This window comes from Nomascus leucogenys, chromosome 14 (genome assembly GCF_006542625.1).
Source record: "Nomascus leucogenys isolate Asia chromosome 14, Asia_NLE_v1, whole genome shotgun sequence".
Taxonomy (NCBI): Eukaryota; Metazoa; Chordata; class Mammalia; order Primates; family Hylobatidae; genus Nomascus; species Nomascus leucogenys.
This window is the reverse complement of record NC_044394.1, coordinates 77,631,877-77,638,559: the sequence shown is the minus strand read 5'-3', so window position 1 is coordinate 77,638,559 and position 6,683 is coordinate 77,631,877. Positions and strand designations below refer to the sequence as shown.

The 6,683-nt window shown below is 40.1% G+C and overlaps 1 pseudogene; it reads right to left on the bottom strand.

Annotated features, from left to right (window-relative positions):
• Positions 1-583: 583 nt before the first annotated feature.
• Positions 584-1,253, bottom strand: LOC100584563 (annotated as a pseudogene).
• Between the last annotated feature and the right edge of the window lie 5,430 nt (positions 1,254-6,683).

Genomic DNA, 6,683 nt, shown 5'->3' with positions numbered 1-6,683 from the left:
CCTCTGTTCCTAATTTGCTGAGAGTTTTTTTTTGTTTGTTTGCTTGTTTTTGTTTTTTGAGATGGAGTCTCACTCTGTTGCTGAGGCTGGAGTGCAGTGGCACCATCTCGGCTCCCTGCAACCTCTGCCTCCCTGGTTCAAGCAATTCTCACTGCTTCAGCCTCCCAAGTAGCTGGGATTACAGGTGCCCACCACCATGCACGGCTAATTTTTGTATTATTTAGTAGAGACAGGGTTTCACCATGTTGGCCAGGCTGGTCTTGAACTCCTGACTTCAGCTGATCCATCCCTCTAGGCCTCCCAAAGTGCTGGGATTACTGGTGTGAGCTGCTGCACCCAGCCGAGAGTTTTTATTATGAAAGGATGTTAAATTTCCTCAAATGCTTTTTCCATGTCAATTGAGATGATAATGTGATTTTTTTTCTTTTGTTCAAATAATGTGATGTACTACATTGATTAATTTTCTTCTGTTGAAACGTCCTTGCATTCATGGTAAAATCCCATTCGATTGTGAATAATCATTATAGTATACTGATGGAGTTAATTTGCTAATTTTTTTTTTTTTTTTTTTTTTTTTTTTTTTTTTTTTTGACCTAGATCGGCTACGAGACCTAGAGAAGGATCTGGACAGCTTGTGATTTCTCTCCCGAGACAGAGATCTCTCTCTTCCCCTATCTCTAGAAAGGGACCTGCTCCTGCTGCGAGAGAGGCTTCTCCTTCCTGGAGATCTGCGACGAGGTGGAGGACTCCTCCTATCATAATCATCTCAAGGACGATGACCCCAAGAGGGAGGTGGGCCACGATTTCTACTTCTTTTTTCACCATTCGACAGTTCCACTCTTACACAGCGGCCACATAGTGTTCTTCCATCTAGTTCTCAAACCACATCAGCTGCATCTCAGGGATCTTCAAATTCAACAAAAGCAAAGCTGCGGGGGTTTCTAGCAACCCACACACTTCAGAGTGGTCCATACTAGCCAAAAGCCCGTTCCAATTCGGTCTTGTTGCCCTTGTTTCCAAGATTGCCTACATAAACCTTACAGTCCAATGGACAGGAATCACGATGCATTTCGACATCTACGGTAAAAAATGCGGAGGCTCAAATCCATACGCTCCGGTGGGTCTTTCCGCTTTCCTCCGGCCCAATACTCAGGGATGCTCTCGCTCACCTGGCGGCCACGAAATGGCAGTCCATTTTTATTTTTATTTAAGTCATTTGCATCTTTTCTCTTTTGTTTTTTGTCAATCTAGATAGAAGTTTGTCAATTTTGTTTCTCTTTCCCAATAAATTAATTGATTTTTTTCTGTCGTTTATTGTCTCTACTTTTTAAAAATCTGTGCTCTAATCTTTATTACCGTCTTATTTCTGCTATCTTTGGGTTTCGTTTGCTCTTCATTTTCTAGTTCCTTACGATGTAAAGTTGAGTTATTGATTTGAGATCTTTTGTAATATAGACATTTACAGCTGTCAACTTCCCTCTTAGCCCAGCTTTTTTGTTGCATCTCATAAGTTTTGATATGTTGTGTTTTTATTTTCATTTATCTCAAGATACAAATATTCTTTGTGGTTTCTTCTTTGATCCATTAGTTTTGTGAGAGTGCGTTGTTTAATTTCCACGTATTTGTGAATTTTCTGGTGTTCCTTCAGTTATTGATTTCTGACTTCATACCATTGTGGTTAAAGAGGATACTTTGTGTGATATCTATACTGTTTAATCTATTAAAACATGTTTATGGCCTAACAGGTGGTCTATCCTAGAGAACATCCCGTGTGCACTTCAGAACAATGTGCATTCTGTTGTTACTGGGCTGAGTGTTCTGTATATGTCTGTTAGGGCTAGTTGGTTTATTTTGTTGTTCAAGTCCTCTAATTTCTTATCTTCTCTCTGGTGGTTTTATCCATTATTGAAAGTGAAATATTGAATTCTCAAACTATTACTCTAAGATTGCCTATTACAATTCTGTCGTGTTTTTGCTTCATATATTTTTGTTATTAGGTGTGTAAATATTTATACTTGCTATACTTTTTTTCTGTTTTAAACCTTTTATTAATGTCCTTCTTTGTCTCTTGTAACCTTTTTGGATTTAAAATCTATTTTATCTGATATTACTATAGCCACCTCAGCTCTCTTTTGGTTACTATTTGCATGAAATATTTTTTACCATCCTTTCACTTTCAACCTATTAGTGTCTTTTGTCCTAAAGTGAGTCTCCTGTAGATAATAATTAGATCCTGTTTTTCTGTATCCATTTTCCCCATGTTTGTCTTTCAATTAGAGAACTTAATCCATTTATACTTAAAGTATTTACTGATAAGGAGTAAATATTATTGCCATTTTGTTATTTTTTTTCTATGTGCCATTTCTTTATTGTCCCCTTTTTCTTCCATCATTGCCTGTTTTGTGTTTAGCTGATTTTTTTCAGGGAAAAATTTTTATTTTCTTATTTTCTTTTGAGTGTATTGTATAGATATTTTCTTTCTAGTTACCATGAGGATTATATTTAACTTATTAAAGCTACAACATTCTATTTTGAATTTATACCAACTTAACTTCAGTAGCATACAAAGACTCTGCTCCATGCATCTTTGTCTTCTGCTTTTTGTTATTGATGTCCCAAATTACATCTCTATATATTATGTGCCTAATAAATAGGTTAATACTTGTTTTTTGCATTTGTCTTTTTTTTTTAGTTCTTTCATTCTTTTATTATTTAGAAAAAAATTATTGTATATATTTAAGGTGTACAATATGAAGTTTTTATGTACAATAGATAGTAAAATAGTATAGGCAAGCAAATTAACATATTAATACATCTCAATTTCAAATTATACAAGTCTGTGCTTCCTAGTATATTTGCAGAATTGTTCAACATACACCACTATCTAAGAAATTTTCCTCATCTGAAAAATAAACCCAATACCCATTAGCACTCATTTCCTATTCTCCCTTCTCTTAACCCCTGATAAACGCAAATATACTTTCTGTCTCTATAAATTTGCCTATTCTGAACATTTCATATAAATTGAATCATATAATATGTGATCTTTTGTGATGAGCTTCTTTTACTAAACATATATCTGTCTTTTTAAAATGCAGAAAATTATTAATAAAAATGGAATTATAAGTGAAAATTACAATAATACTACCTTATAATTGCCCATGTATTTATCTTTACCAGAGATCTTCATTTTCTCATATGGCCTTGAGTTAATTCAAATATAGATGTGTTTATTTAAGGCATGTTTCCTACCACCAGCACTGGGCACATGTTCAGATTGGCAATCAGATCCATAAGTCTCAATGGCTTTAATTTAGCACTGCATTTACTTAGCTGTACAGAGAAGGAAGAACAGAAAATACAGTATAGCCAACATCTTACAGCTCACTGGGAGGCCCAGCAGTACCCATGCACATAGTTCCTCATCCCTTCACTCACTCACACGCAGAGCATGCACAGTGACTAGAGATGAGATGAAGGGCCAGATGTGGTGGCTCACACCTGTAATCCCAGCTTTTTGGGAGGCCGAGGAGGGCAGATCACGAGGCCAGGAGTTTGAGACCAGCCTGGCCAACATGACGAAACCTCGTCTCTACTAAAAACCAAAAATTAGCCAGGTGCAGTAGCATGCGCCTGTAGTCCCACCTACTTAGGAGGCTAAGACAGGAGAATCACTTGAACCCAGGCGGTGGAGGTTGCAGTGAGCAGAGACCATGCCATTGGACTTCAGCCTTGGTGACAGAGCAAGACTCCATCTCAAAAACAAAAACAAACAAACAACAAAAAAAGAGATGAAGGTGTATGTGGTTCATATTGACAGAGGGAAGTCCCTGCCTTGGTTTCCCATGAGTCTTTTATATTCTCCTTGTGATGGAGGCTCCAGGCCTGTGTGCATTCCCAGGGCAGGAACAGTCCCACAGACCAAGGGCTTCACAGTAAACAAAGCAAGTGACAAACATACATTATTCCGCATTGAACTTGATACGTTTTTAAGGAAACAGTGTTGTGAGAAGGTGGCCTAGGTCTGTCCAGGATCTAGGCCCACAATTAATTAATACTTTACTCACAGCATTCAAAAGGGAATAAAGAATAATATATACACTTATGGCCAGGCATGCTGGTTCACGCCTGTAATCCCAACACTTTGGGAGGCTGAGGCGGGTAAATCTCTTAAGCCCAGGAGTTTGAGACCAGCCTGGGCAATGTGGCAAAACCCTATCTCTACAACAAATAAATGCATAAATAAAATTAGCTAGGCATGGTGGTGTGAGCCTGTAGTCCCAGCTACTCAGGAAGCCAAGGTGGGAGGATCACCTGAGCCCTGGAAGGTGGAGGCTGTGGTGAGTCATGATGGTGCCACTGCACTCCAGCCTGGGTGACAGAGTGAGACCCTGCCCTCCCCCCAAAAAACAACAGAAAGAAAGAAAAAGAAAAAGAATACTTTAGTATCAAATCCTCCAGCTTAAGAAATGAAACAGCCTAGATGTGGTGGCTTACGCCTATAATCCCAGCACTTTGAGAGTCCGAAGGGGGCGGATCACAAGGTCAGGAGTTTGAGATCAGCTTGGACAATACGGTGAAACCCCATCTCTACTAAAAATGCAAAAATTAGCCGGGCGTGGTGGCAGGCGCCTATAGTCCCAGCTACTTCCGAGGCCGAGGCAGGAGAATCGCTTGAACCTGGGAGGCAGAGGTTGCAGTGAGCCGAGATCACGCCACTGCACTCCAGCCTGGGCAACAGAGTGAGACTCTATTAAAAAAAAAAAAAGAACAGCCTGGCCAACACATCCAAACTCCATCTCTACTAACCATACAAAAATTAGCCGGGTGCAGTGGCATGCCCTGTAATCCCAGCTACTCAAGAGGCTGAAGGTGGAGAATCTCTTGAACCTGGGAGGCAGAGGTTGCAGTGAACAGAGATCACGCCACTGCACTCCAGCCTGGGCAATACGGCAAGACTCTGTCTCAAAAAAATAAAAAATAAATAAATAAATAAATATAAATAAATAAAATAAAATAAATGAAACAATAGCAATACCTCTGTGCATCCTTCCCCTCTTCACCCCTCCAGGTAATCACTGTCTTCAATTTGAAATGTATCTTCTGCTGCATTATTTTAGTGTTAAACAAGTTTATATCACTGACAATATACTTTAATGTAAGCAAAATCTATGTGGTGATAAACAGATGACAATTTAGTGATCTCTACATGTGTAACAGATAAAAAAAAAAAACTGCAACAACGAGCAGTCCTCTCTTCTACGCTTCCCACATCCATCTGCCAGCCAGAAAATCTGAACATCTGAATATGCATGTATACTCCGACAGCTTAAAAATAAATAAATAGTTATCAATACCAGTACTATGCTTTCAGCTTTTTCATCACATGTCATACAGGGTACCGTCACCTAGAAAATTGAGCTATTTGGGCAGGGCGTGGTGGCAGCCACCTGTAATCCCAGCTACCTGGGAGGCTGAGGCAGGAGAATCACTTGAATCTGGGAGGCGGAGGTTGCAGTGAGCCGAAATTGCTCCAGCCTGGGCAACAGAGTGAGACTCCATCTCCAAAAAAAAAAAAAAAAGAAAGGAAAAATATGAGTCATTAATAAACACACCACCTGTTTTAACACATAGTCAACTTAACTATCAGGTTGGCAAAAATATTTACAAATCCCAGAACTCACCATTGGCACAAGTGTGAGGAAAATAGCCTCTTGGTGAAGGCTTTCTGGAAGGTAGACTTTGCGTGTGTACACACATATATAATTATATAGAGTTATACAATTACATCTGTTAATATTTAATGTATGTATTCATTTGAGCCAACAATGCCACTGTTAGGAACTTCTCCTCTGGAAATATCCAAACAAGTGTCAAGGCCTGACGCTCACGGCAGCACCGTTAATCTAGCAGTAAATGGGACCCAGCCTACATTTCCCTCAGTTGGGGTTAATTAAACATATTGCAGTTCATCCATTCAATGAACTCTCATTCGGTCATTAAAAATGTCTGTGTCGGCCGGGTGCGGTGGCTCATGCCTGTAATCTCAGCACTTTGGGAGGCTGAGGGGGGCGGATCACAAGGTCAGGAGATCGAGACCATCCTGGCTAACACGGAGAAACCCCATCGTTACTAAAAATACAAAAAATTAGCCGGGCATGGTAGCGGGCACCTATAGTCCCAGCTACTTGGGAGACTGAGGCAGGAGAATGGTGTGAACCTGGGAGGTGGAGCTTGCAGTGAGCCAAGATTGCGCCACTGCACTCTAGCCTGGGTGACAGAGCGAAACTCCTCTCAAAAAAAAAAAAAAAAAAATGCCTGTGTCAAACTGTATATACTGACATGAATAGAAAGGTTATGTTGTATTGTTAAATTTTGTTTTGTTTTTGTTTGTGTGTTTGTTTTGAGATGGAGTCTCACTCTGTCACCCAGGCTGGAGTGCACTGGCATGATCTCGTCTCATTGCAACCTCTGCCTCCCAGGTTCAAATGATTCTCCTGGCTCGGCCTCCCGAGTAGCTGGGATTACAGGCACATGCCACCATGACTGGCTATTTTTTTTGTATTTTTAGTACAGACGGGGTTTCGCCATGTTGGCCAGACTGGTCTTGAACTCCTGACCTCAGGTGATCCACTTGCTTCAGCCTCCCAAAGTGCTGGGATTACAAGCATGAGCCATTGCAC